Here is a 13,491-nt window from a genome sequence, read left to right as displayed (position 1 = left end):
GCCTTCCACGCCAAGGAGAGTCCCATCCAGACACGGGACGAAGTCTTCAATCTTGTATCTTCATAGTCCAACAGTCCGGCCAAAGGATATAGTCTGGCTGTCCGGATACCCCCTAATCCAGGACTCCCTCAGTACCGACGATCGAATCTCGGGCAAGTAACATACCGATGACAAAGGTAATTACGTATGTTGTCATTATGGTTTGACCGATAAAGATCTTCGTAGAATATGTAGGAACCAATATGAGCATCTAGTTTCCACTATTGGTTATTGACCGGAGATGTGTCTCGGTCATGCCTACATAGTTCTCGAACCCGTAGGGTTCGCACGCTTAACATTCAATGACGATTTGTATTGTGAGTTATGTGTTTTGGTGACCAAAGATTGTTCAGAGTCCCGAATGAGACCACAGTCATGACAAGGAGTCTCGAAATGGTCGAGAGGTAAAGATTGATATATTGGATGAAGGTATTCGGACACCGGAATGGTTTCGACACGCTTCGGATATTTATCGGAGAACCGAGGGGTTACCGGAACCCCCCTGGGAAGTAATGGGCCTTCATGGGCCATAGGAGAGAAAGAGAGGGGAGCCCGCAGCATGCCCCCCTAGGGAATCCGAATTGTACAAGGGGGAAGGGGGCGTGGCCCCCTTTCCTCTTTCCCTCTCCCTCTCCTTCCCTCCTTCCCCCTCCATGAGAGGGAAAAAGGGGGCGAATCCTACTAGGAGTGGAGTCCTAGTAGGACCCCATGGCACGCCCCTTGGTTGCCGGCCTCCACCTCCCCTCCTTTATATACGGGGGAAAGGGGGGCACCCCAAAGCACAACAGTTATTCTCTTAGCCGTGTGTGGTGCCCCCTCCACAGTTTACTCCTCCGGTCATAGCGTCGTAGTGCTTAGGCGAAGCCCTGCACGGATCACATCACCATCACCGTCACCACACCGTCATGCTGACGAAACTCTCCCTCGACCCACTGCTAGATCAAGAGTTTGAAGGACGTCATCAAGCTGAACGTGTGCTGAACTCGGAGGTGTTGTACGTTCGGTACTAGATCGGTTGGATTATGAAGATGTTCGACTACATCAACCACGTTAACCTAACGCTTCCACTTTCGGTGTACGAGGGTACATGGACACACTCTCCCCCTTTCATTTCTATGCATCTCCTAGATAGATCTTGCGTGATCCTAGGAATTTTTTTGAAATTGCATTCTATGTTCCCCAACAATAGATCCCTACTTCAAGATCACCGGGAATTGTTGCGAACAACTCCCGTTCTCTGCTAAGCAGAAATGCATGACTGTTATGAGGATGCTTGCACTTGGTACTACTGTCGATGTTGTTGGTGAGATGGTCCGAATGGGGAAGAGCACATGCCTAAAGACAATTGTGAACTTTTCCCGTGCCGTAGTGGAGGTGTTTGGAGCTGAGTATCTGAGAGAACCAAATGTGCATGATGTAGAAAGGTTGCTGGCTATTAGAGAGGCAAGAGGTTTTCTAGGTATGTCTGCATTGGCAATGGAAGAGCGGCCCCAAAGGTTTGTGCGGGATGTACCAAGGTCATACCAAAGAGGCCACCATCATACAGGAAGTAGTGGCATCACATGACTAGTGAATTTGGCATGCTTTCTTTGGAATGCCTTGTTCTCAAAAGGACATCTATGTGCACCAGTGATCTCCCGTGTTTAGGAGACTTTGTGATGGGGAATCTCTACCATGTAACTACACTGTCAACAATCATGACTACAACCTTGGGTACTACCTTGTCGATGGTATCCATCCTCAATGGACGGCGTTTTGAAGACCATATCTGATCCCAAGGCAACAAACAAAGCAACTTTGCAAGAATGCAAGAAACATTTAGGAAGGATGTGGAAAGGCATTCAGGGTGCCCCAAGATAATTGGGGAATTGTTCGTGGAACTAGAATGATGTGTGAATGAGAGACTTTGTGACAGCTAATGACATGTTGCGTCATTTTGCATAATATGATTATCCAGGATGAAGGTGATGGGGTTGCCCAATCCCATGATTTTGACGAGCCTAGAGAACAAGTCCACATCTTGGAACAATAAGATGCAAATCAGCTTGTCAATTTTCTGCAGCTGCATCAGATCTTCGAGACCTGCTGGTGCACGCAGATCTACTTACTGATCTTGTGGAGTATATGTGGACCCATAATGAAAACCAAAGAGGTAATTTTTGAATTGTGCACTTCAAATAAATTTTATGTTCAAACTATCTATTTTCGTTACCAACAAATATTTTTTTACGTGTGATATTCATGGATATGATAGGCGTGCATGGGTTTGAGGGTTTGCACTTGATGATTGTCACCGCCGGACAACCAATATGAGGGGATGTCCAGAGCCATCAGCGGCGTGCACAAGCGCGCCCATGAACGTTTAGGGCCCTGAATTTGCTAAGTTCGAATGTAGATGCTCTCACTACTACAGGATGCTGCTAATGCGACACTACGATCAGAGACCCTTTGATGAAACTGTGTGCGATGCATTAATCGCAAACAGTGATGTAAAAAACCCGTCAAAGAGATGCAAAATGTTTGTGATGGCGAAGCCATCGAACACGATTCCAATTTTAGTTGCATGTGTGATGCAGGGCATACGGTTCAGTTCAATTAACTATTTGCGATGAGGAAGAACAGAAACGGGTAGCCAGATGAAGGCGTGTGTGATATATGTCATACAGTTCACTTAGATTAACTGTTTGTGATGAGGCAGAATAATAGAAACGGGCAGCTAGATAAAGGTGTGTGCGATTGAGGGAATATGCTTCAGAAATATTAAATGTTTGTGATTAGGCAACAGAGCAAATGGTCAGTCAGATCAAAGTGTCTGCGATTGACGGCATACACTTCACATGGATGAATTGTTTGCGATTAGCAACAACAAACAGAAATAGTTAGACAGATAAACGTGTGCGCGCCAGACGGGCACACATTCTAATTAAAAGAAGCATGCACGATGGTAGGTAATAACGAGCGCGCACAGTTGCTGGAACAAGACGTGTGCTGAAATTGCCTATTGCGGTGCACCCTATGGTGCAAAATGCCACGTACACGACCGAGAAAGTGTGCCCACGTTACGCCGTCCGGTAATAGTGCCGCACTTATAAATTATAGATCCGTCAATAAATTTTGAGCCTGCGTACCATCACATTCCAAATTACTACCACGCTATATTTAATTGCAAACATGTTCACATTGATCAAAACCTAAACATGTTCACATCACAGAGATTTTCTATGGATTATTTAAGAAATACTAGAGCCAATAAACAACAGAGGGGGGCCACCAGGTGGGCACAACCCACCTGGCCGCGCCTGGCCCCCCAGGCGTGCCCTGGTGGGTTGTGGCCTCTTCGGCCCACCTCTGGTGCCCATCTTTTGGTATGTAAGTCATTTTGACCTAGAAAAAATAGGGGGAGAACTTTCGGGACGAAGCGCCGCTGCCTCGAGGCGGAACTTGGGCATGAGCACTTTTGCCCTCCCGCGGAGTGATTCCGCAGGGGAACTTCCCTCTCGGAGGGGGAAATCATCGTCATCATCATCACCAACAACTCTCCCATCTTGGGGAGGGAAATCTCCATCAACATCTTCAACAACACCATCTCCTCTCATACCCTAGTTCATCTCTTGTGTTCAATCTTGTTACCGGAACTATAGATTGGTACTTGTGGGTGACTAGTAGTGTTGATTACATCTTGTAGTTGATCACTATATGGTTTATTTGGTGGAAGATTATATGTTCAGATCCATTATGCTATTTAATAATCCTCTGATCATGAACAAGTTTATCATGTGTGAGTAGTTACTTTTGTTCTTGAGGTCACGGGAGAAATCATGTGAACTTGATATGAGTTTGATATTTTGATAGTATGTATGTTGTTATTCCCTTAGTGGTGTCATTTGAACATCGACTACATGACACTTCACCACATTTGTGCCTAAGGGAATTGTCGGGGGTTTGGTGCGACATATGCCAATGGATGGCTTATCATGGTGGGGGCGAGTAGAACGTCGTCGGTGCCTGGAAATGGGATGAGGCGAAGACATGCACGCCGGCGAATCTTACCCAGCTTCGGGGATCTCCGGGGAGATAATACCCCTACTTCTGCTCTGCGGGGTCTCCGGATGATCACTATGGCGAAAGTGTTTACACGGTTGCTCCTTGAGCTGTTTTCTGGTGGTGGGAGAGGGCAAGGCTAGCTCTCTCCCTTCTATACGATCTGGTCTAGAGCTAATGGGTTCCAACCCTTTGCATGGGTGCCCTGGGGGGTTTATATAGGCCTACCCCCCAGGGGTAAAATGGTAATCCGGCAGGACGCGGGCCCAGCCGTCAGTGCCTCTGGCCTCCGTCTTCTCTGCCGACCGCTGGGGCCCGCCGATTGGCCTGGTACGGAGCCGACAGGCCGCGTCCGCCGCGGGCGGGTCTTGCCAGCTGCCGATTACTGTAGCCGTGCTTCTGATGACGCGGGCTTGATCATGAGGTCGTGGCAACAGCCCCGCCGCCTGGCGGGCGATCACTGTTGCCACTCCCCATCACGTCTTGATTAATGGCGCATGGGCCTCGGGGGAGGGCTCGGCCGACTCCCCTGGGCCAACTCCCGACGGGTCCGACTGGTGGTTCTCCTGCCGTCTCCCGAGGTCTCACCGACTGGTGGGGCCTGCTGCCTCCAGGCCGTACAGACAAGCCGTCGTGGGTGCAGGATTCGGCCCTGCGGTGCTGATGTCAGGGCCGGCATGGCAACAGTGCCACGCCACGCGGAGATCTTCTGGGGTACGGCGTGCTGTGGCCATGCCTGCCCTTGGTGAGGGGCGGGGGTGGGCTTCACTGTAGCCACGCCCCTGCCTCGTCCCCTTTGATGAGGTCATGGGGTTTGTTGGAGTCGTAGGCCGACTCCCCAAAGCCGGCTTCTCTAGAAGTCATCCCTGGGACTCGGCCGTGAGCGGGCAGGCGTCCGCCTTGCCGTTGACTCCTCAGGAAGCGGCTCTTTGTCCGGGGGTCTTGAGGGGCGCATCCTGCCCCAATGTCTTGAAAGGTTATGGGACTCGGGTTGGCCTACCCGTGGGCCATTACTCCGACAGTCTACGCGCGCGACGGGACAGGCCCATAGGCGAGGCCCGCCACTACCGCGCCTCGGCGCCCGAGCGGATCCGCTGCGGCCTCGGTGGACGGTTGGAATTCCTATGGAGTTACTGCGCGCAGTAACTTTATCATGGATCGTGGGGGTCGTGGGGTTGTGGGCATAGTAAATCCCCACGTCCGCCCCCTCGGCTTCGCAGCCCACGAGGCTATAAGTAGGGGGAAGATGGGGGCACGCGCGCCCCTCCTTCCCACTAGTCCTCGTTCTCTTCCTCCTTGCTGCTCCTCGCTCTCCTCCTTCCTCTTCTCTTCTTCACTCCGCCGCACGCCCAAGCTCCGGCGAACGCTGCGGCGACAGCTCGCGATGAGTTCTTCCTCCGCCGCCGCGCCTCCCCCAGTGCGCCCCGGCACCTAGGACGGCTCCGAAGTTCATGAAGACCACGTCGAGTTCCTCCGCCGGACTCGTCGGCTCCCCGGCGAGGATCGCGTGCAGGTGCTTCTTGCGCCAAAGGGGGAGATTTCCCCCGCGCCGCAGGAGGGCGAGCGGGTTATCTTCCGCTCGCACTGCTTGCGCGGGTTGGGGCTACCGGCGAGCAGTTTCTTCCGGTCCTTCCTCGAGTTCTACGGCCTCCAGCTGCACCACCTCACCCCAACGCAGTGGTGCTGCTGTCCGCCTTCGTGGCCATGTGCAAAGGCTTCCTCGGATTCCTCCCTACCCTCGAGCTCTGGGGGGAGTTCTTCTTCTCCAAGATCGGCACCCAGGTTGCGGCCGTGCCGGCTCAGTGCGGCGCTTTCATCATCGTGCGATGGTCAGGGGCCGACAATCCCTTCCCCTCCATCTCGCTGATCAAGTCGGTGAAGATGTGGCAGAGATCCTACTTCTACGTCAAGAACGCCTCCGCGAGGGGGGACTGGGTCAACTTGCTGGCTTTCGAAGCCGGCCCGCCGGCTGGATGACTGCCCAACTAGTCGTACCGGGCCAAGTCACTGACGCCTGCAGGAGCCGGCGCCATCACGTGACTCCGAGTGTTGACGTAGTCAGAGGGTCTGACTGGTCCGGACCTGCTGGCCGCCTTCGTTTCGCGCCGAGTTCTCCCACTCCAAGGCTGCCCCCATATGATATGCCGGATGAGCGGGCACCGTGACCTGAGTCGGATGTGCACCAAGGACATGCCTCACGAAGAGGTGGCCTTCATGGTGAACTACCTCTCGGACAGCAAGCTCCTGGAGGATTGGCGGTTCAGCAAGGAGCCATACTCCCGCGCCAACCCCTCACCCGTGGTGAGTCGCCTTTCCATTTTTTTCTTCTTGCCGAGTTTTGTTTTGACCAGCCGACTTTGGTTAGAATCCCCTCCTCCACCCACCAGCCGGCACCTCGGGGCCGGCCCGCGAGTTCCTTGCCGACCGGGCGGAGAGCGACGTCGACGACCCCGATCTAGGGGCAGCGGCTTTGGAGGACGACATCGAGGGAGGAGGAGGGACAGCAGGCGACTTCAGGCCTTCGGCCACTATCGCCCACTGGCCTGACGACGACGCCGAGGGAGAAGTCGCCCCTCGCCATCGGCCAGGAGCCAGCCAACCTTGCGCGGGCTCTTCTGGCACGCCGGGCGCTCCAGGCGGCGGAAAGAAGCGCAGGGCCATGCCGACCTTGTTCGGCAGTCGGCCGAAGAAGCCCAAGGGTTCGGCTACGGCGACCCGGCGGGACGAGGCGGCCGCGAAGGCCATCCGCTTCCGTACGGAAGTGAAGAAGCCGCCATTGGTCTCCGCGTAAGTATTCTGTCTTCAAAGTTTTATTCTTTCTTTGTGACTTTGTCTAAGTCTCTGCTTGCCCCTCTTGCTTCAGGGCTCCCCTCTCTCTTGAGAGGGTCACCGCCGCCTCCGTCATGGGGTCAGCGGAGACATCCACCACCACTCGGCGGATTGACCCCGCTGCTGACCTCCGGGAGGTGACAAAGCGGAATGTGCAGGAGAAGTGCAATGAAGAAGAGGCCCTCCGCCTGGAGAAGGAGGAGGCCGACAGGGCGGAGGCCTCTGCCAAGAAAAAACCGGCGGAGGCCGAAGCCGCCGCCGCAGCGAAGCGGCAGGCTGAGGAAGCCGCACGCCGCAAGTCGGCGGTGCTCGTTACCCTGTTGAACTCTGCGCCCCCGCCTCCGGAGTTCACGGGGCAGACTGGGGAAGCCGGCGGGGAGAACCCCGTCATGGAGGGGGAGGGCGGCGACCCCTCTACGCCGGATGTGAACGTTCCGCCGCCGCCTCCGCCACCGTCTGAAGGTGCACAGGGCGAGCAGCCGGCGGGGCCTCCTGTGCCGCCCACCGAAGACGAGGCCGTGGCGAGGCTACTCCTTCAAGTCGGCTCGCCAACGCACCGCCGTCCGGAGAAGGCGACTTCGGCACCCCGCCCCCGGGAAGCCGGCACCGCCAGCTCGGCGATCCCAGACGCCGAAGCGACAAGCGCCGCGCCTACTGGGTGGGTGCGAGGAGGCAGCACAGGGCCACTGAACCAGGCGCTCCTGGACGTCCAGGCAAAGCTTCGTGCTGAGGGCGACGCTCTCCAGAGTTGCACCAAGGCATTCCTGGCGTCGCGGGCAGCCGTCCGGGTATGTTTTTTTCCTTTGGTCTTTGTTTTTCTTGTTCCTCTCTGTGGGGGCGCGCCAGCGCACCCACTAGGTGTAGTCCCCAAGTTTCGGGCTGGCTGCTGAGCAGGCAGCTCGGACTCCAATTGATGAACTTTGGGTGTTAACTTTTTGTCTGAAACATTCGTCGCAGGATTACCACAACCTCCGCATCACTGCCTTCAACCGTAACATCGAAGAGCTGGGCAAGCGGACCGCCGATCTATCGGAGAGCCGGAGTAAGTCCTTTTTCCTTCTTCGCGGGGGCGCGCTGGCGCACCCGCGGGCTGTAGTCCCCGAGATTCGGGCCGACTGCTGAGCAGTCGGGCCGGATCTCCCCGGCGACCTTCTTTAATGATGACTTGATGCCTTCTTTCTTTCTTCTTCTCAGGGGCCAACGCTGCTCGTCAACAGCAGCTGAGCGACGCCAACTCTGCTTTGCGCGCCAAAGAGGAGGAGTGCGGCAAGCTCGCCATGGAGCGCGATCTGCTGGCCACTAAATTGGCAGAGCAGAAGGAGTTGCCTGTGAAGACGCAGAGGGAGGCGGAGGAGACGGAAACCGCCCTCCTAGCCGAGTTCGTGAGCGAGCGCTCCTCCTGGTCTGACAAGGAGGCGCTGCTGTCCTCCGGCTTCCACGAGATTGAAGATATTATTGATGGTGAGTTTCTTTATTTTCTTTCTTCGAGCTACCGACTTAAATCGTGCCGACTCCTGGTTTTTGACTTGCTTCTTCGTTTCTTCGTGTCTTTGCAGACTTCTTCCTTGGGCAGTCGCAGGCCGCCATCCAAGCCATCGAGGCTGACCGTGAAGGTCGGAGGGCGGAGGGCGCAGAGATTGCCGCCGATGCCCCCTGAACTCTTGACGAGCACATCCTGAGCATCGAGGCTCGCCTTCGGCCAGCTCACCAGATGATGCGCCGGCTTCAGCGTGTCGGTGCCTAGGCAATTGCCGCCCTGTGGCCGGATATGCAGGCTCCGCGCACCCCCAGCCTGACGGCCGACTGGCTGGAGGTCGCGGCTGGTCGTCTTGAGGCCTGGAAGGGCTCTTCGGCCCGAGCTAGAGCGTGCCGGGCCTTGGAGTTCGTCAAGGCATGGTATCCGGGGCTGGACCTAGACCGGCTGGCCACGCTTTGGTCGGAGGCCCAGGCGGAGCTGGCAGCCGCGGAAGACGCCCTCGTCAAGTGTGCTGCGGCGATCGTTGAGTACACCGACACCAGCATCTTCGTCCCCGAGCGGTCTGAAGACGGCAACGAGGTACCGCCGGAGTGGTTTGGGATGAATCCAGACTACGGCGAGGACTCGGCGGAGGTGATTGGATCTAGCGTCGAGGAAGAGGGCGAGGTGGAGGCCCCAGAAGACGGAGCAGACGGCCAGCCTCAGCTCGACTGTGCCTCCAGCAACGAACCGCGTGCGACCGACCCGACCGCCGCCGGAGGTGATCAAGCCGAGACTAGCCAGCCGGCCGCCCCAACGCCTGGCACTGGCGCCTCCTCCGACCCTCCGAATCCATCTGCTGCTTCCTGAGCTGCCGTTGTATCTTTGTTTTGTCTGCTTCAGTAGTCTTTGAAGAACTTGTTATTTCGCACAATTCCACCCACGGGGTGTATTTTGAACCTCTGCTCGAAAATTCGGCCAAGGGCCTATGTTATGTAAATATATTTATCCGAGTTCTATCTTTTCTTGCTCATTGCTCTTTTGGCTTTTTTCCTTTGCCGCTTTCTCTTAGTTGCCTGCCTTGCCAATCGGACAGCCGCTCTGCGGACTATCGCTGGATCAATTGCTAGGCTACTTTGGGAAAGCAAGTACTTAGCCGTTTTCAAGATTTTTTGACCAAGTTAGATAGAAGACGGCAATCCGACTATCCGAGAGTCGGTTTGCGAGAAAGGCTAGAAGCTGTCTTGAGCTATGTTTTATGCTTTGAGTCCTTAGTCATTTTTCATGCGAATGCCCATTCTACCTTACTGCTCCCCACCTTACAGTCGCTCTGCGAGTTACGGCTTCTGACAGGAGACGGTTTAGGCGTTTACACACTACTTGTCCGACTGCAGGAAGCATTTCATAGTGCAAAGCGGCAAGTCCCCGGGCCGACTTGTCGAGCCCGGTGCCAAACGGCACAAAAAGGAGTAACATACTCGCAGTCATAATTTTTATCATACAGACAAAAGAGGGCAGTCCCTGAGCTCGCCTCGGGGGGCCCGAAGTCTTGGTACTTTAATACAAAAGGTAGCGTGGTACATACTGCATCAACTGTAAAATCTTCGGAGGAGATTTGCATTCCATGGCCACTCTGTCTCCTTGCCGGAGTCGTCCCTCTTGCGTGCTCAGGGCTTCTGAGCGTCGATCAGGTAGTAGGAATCGTTGCCCAGTACTTTGCTGATGATGAAAGGGCCTTCCCAAGGCGCCGACAGCTTGTGCTGGCTGGCTGTTCGCTGGATTAGCCGGAGCACAAGGTCGCCATCTTGGAAAGATCTTGGCCTGACCTTCCTGTTGTGGTATCGGCGCAGGCTCTGCTGGTAGATGCTGGACCGGCTGAGTGCCAACAGCCGGCCCTCTTCCAGCAGATCGACGCCGTCTTGTCGTGCTTCTTCTGCTTCCTCCTTGGTGTACATGGTGACTCGTGGGGAGTCGAACTCTATGTCCGTTGGGACGACGGCTTTGGCACCGTAGACGAGGAAGAAGGGCGTGAAGCCGGTTGACTTGTTTGGAGTCGTGCGCAGACTCCGGAGGACGGCTGGCAGCTCGTCGAGCCAGCAGCCGGTCGAGCGCTCCAGAGGCTCGATCAGCCGAGGCTTGATGCTGGACAGGATGAGGCCATTTGCTCGCTCCACTTGGCCGTTTGACTGCGGGTGGGCGACGGACGCTAGGTCCAGTCGGATGCCCTGTGTTGCGCAGAAACGGGCCAAGGCGCCTTTGGCGATATTTGTGCCATTGTCGGTGATGATGCTGTGTGGTATGCCGTACCAAATTGTGATATTGGAGATGAAAGTTATGGAAGTCGGACTGTTCAGCTTCTTGATTGGCTGTGCTTCTATCCACTTGGTGAACTTGTCCACTACGACAAGTAAGTGAGTTAAACCACCTCGTGCTATTTTGAATGGTCCCACCATGTCTAGACCCCAAACTGTGAAAGGCGGGCAATGGGGATGGTCTTGAGTGCAGAAGCTGGCTGGTGCGGCTTGGAGCTGAACTTCTGACACCCTTTGCATCTTTGGACCAGCTCCTTGGCCTCATCCAAGGCAGTTGGCCAGAAGAAACCGTGTCGAAAGGCTTTGGCGACGAGTGCTCTTGAAGCCGCATGGTGGCCGCACTCGCCTTGATGGATGTCTTTGAGAATCGCTTGGCCTTGCTCTGGCTCTATGCAGTGCTGGTAGACACCAGTGACGCTGTGCCTGACCAGCTCTCTCTTGACTATGGTGTAGGCTGCCACCCGGCGTTGTATTTGCCGAGCTGAAGTTTCATCAGTCGGCAGCTCTTTGTTCACCAGGAATTTGAGGATGGGTTGGGCCCATGAGGGTGCTGCTATTTCTTCGACTGCCAGAACTGCGACTTGGACGAGGGCGGTTGGGCTGGGAGGCGGCGGGTTGGAGTCAACAGCCGCTTGCTGGGTTGATGAAGTCCCCACGCTGACTGGCGCAGTCCTTGGGCCGGGTTCTGGAGTCTTCGAGTCCGCCACCGCAGCCCCTGGGCCGGGTTTGGCTGTGGCAGCCTTGGGGTCTTCTGCCAAAATCCTTGTTCCGACTGCCGGAGCTCTGGAGTCGGATCCGACGTCTTCGGGAGGAGCCGGCACAAAAATGGAGTCTGATTCTGGTGAAGGCTTGACAGACGGCTTGAGGAGGTGTTGAAGGGCGACACCAGATGGTATTGCTTGTCGGGTAGAGCCGATTTGCGCCAATGCATCTGCTTGGTCGTTGTCATTTCTTGGCACATGGAGGAACTCGCACCCTTCGAAATACCTGCTGAGTTGGTGCATGAGGAAACGGTAGCTCGCCATGTTTGCATCTTTCGCGTCCCAGTCGCCAGATGATTGCTGGACCACTAAGTCCGAGTCGCCATAACACAAGATCCGGCGGATGCCAAGCTCTTTGGCAAGCCGGAGCCCGTGAATGAGCGCCTCGTACTCGGCGACGTTATTGAAGGCGGCGCAGTGGATTTGCAGCGCATATTTGAGCTTGTCGCCTTTGGGAGAGGTGAGGACGACGCTGGCTCCCAAGCTAGTGCGCATCTTGGAGCCGTCGAAATGCATCCGCCAATGGGTGGAATCAGGTGCTGGAGGTAGGTACTGGGTCTCGACCCTGTCGACGAGGAAGTCAGCCAGTGCTTGTGACTTGATGGCGGTGCGGGGCTGGTAGTGGACGGTGTAAGGAGCCAGCTCTATGGCCCACTTGGCCACTCGACCAGAAGCATCTCGGCTACCGATGATCTCGGCAAGTGGGGCCGTGCAGACCATCGTGATTGGATGCTCTTGAAAGTAAGGCTTCAATTTCTTGGCAGCAAAGTGTATGCCATAGCACATCTTCTCGTAGTGGGGGTAGTTCTGCTTGGAGGTCGACAGTACCTCGCTCAGGTAATATACCGGTCTCTGGACAGGTAGCGCCTTGCCTTCCTCCTTGCGCTCCACTACAATGACCGTGCTGACTACTCGGCTGGTGGCGGCGATGTACAGGAGCATAGGTTCCTTGGGAGTCGGAGCCGCCAGGACGGGTGGAGTAGTCAGCATCTTCTTCAACTGGTGAAAAGCTTCGTCCACCTTATGGTTCCACTCGAAAAAAGTGGTCTTCTTCATGAGTTGGTATAAGGGGAGAGCTTTCTCGCCCAGCCGACTGATGAATCGGCTGATGGACGCTAAGCAGCCGGTGAACTTCTGCACATCCTGCAGTCGGCTGGGTACCTCCATTCTCTCAATGGCCTTGATTTTTACTGGGTTGCATTCTATGCCGCGTTCAGAGACCAGGAAACCTAGGAGCTGGCCGGCTGGTACTCCGAAGACGCACTTCTCGGGGTTGAGCTTGATCTGGAACCGGCGCAGGTTCTCAAAAGTCTCCTTGAGGTCTTCCAGCAGTGTTCCATGCTTTTCCATCTTCACCACCACGTCGTCCACGTAAACGTGGGCGTTCTTGCCGAGCTTCTTGAGGAGGCACTTCTGCATGCAACGCTGAAAGGTGGCGCCGATGTTCCTTAAGACGAACGTCATGGTGAGGTAGCAGAAGGCTCCGAACGGCGTGATGAAAGCAGTTTTCAGTCTGTCAGCCGGGTTTAGCTTGATCTGGTGATATCCTGAATATGCATCCAAAAAACTCAACAGCCTGCATCCGGCTGTGGAGTCTATCACCTGATCGATTCTTGGTAAAGCAAATGGGTCCTTGGGGCAGGCCTTGTTGAGGCTCGTGTAGTCAATACACACTCGCCACTGCTTATTCTTCTTTAGTACCAGGACCGGATTTGCTAGCCATTCTGGAAAGAATACTTCCATAATGAAGCCGGCTGCTAGGAGTCGGCTATCTCTTCTCCGACAACTCTTCTCTTCTCTTCTGATAAGCGGCGCAGGGGCTGTCTGACCGGCTTTGCATCAGATCGGACATGTAACTTGTGCTCGGCGAATTCCGTCGATACACCTAGCATGTCTTTGGGGGACCATGCAAAGATGTCCTAATTCTCACGGAGGAAATCGACGAGCTCGCCTTCCTATTTGCTATCGAGGTTTGCACCTACGACGGCGTACCTCTCTGGGTGCTCCGGGTCCAAGGGTATCTTCTTTGTCTCTTTGGCCGGCTTGAACGAAC

The sequence above is a fragment of the Triticum urartu genome, chromosome 3 (assembly GCF_003073215.2).
Source record: "Triticum urartu cultivar G1812 chromosome 3, Tu2.1, whole genome shotgun sequence".
NCBI lineage: Eukaryota > Viridiplantae > Streptophyta > Magnoliopsida > Poales > Poaceae > Triticum > Triticum urartu.
This window is presented reverse-complemented; position numbering follows the sequence as displayed.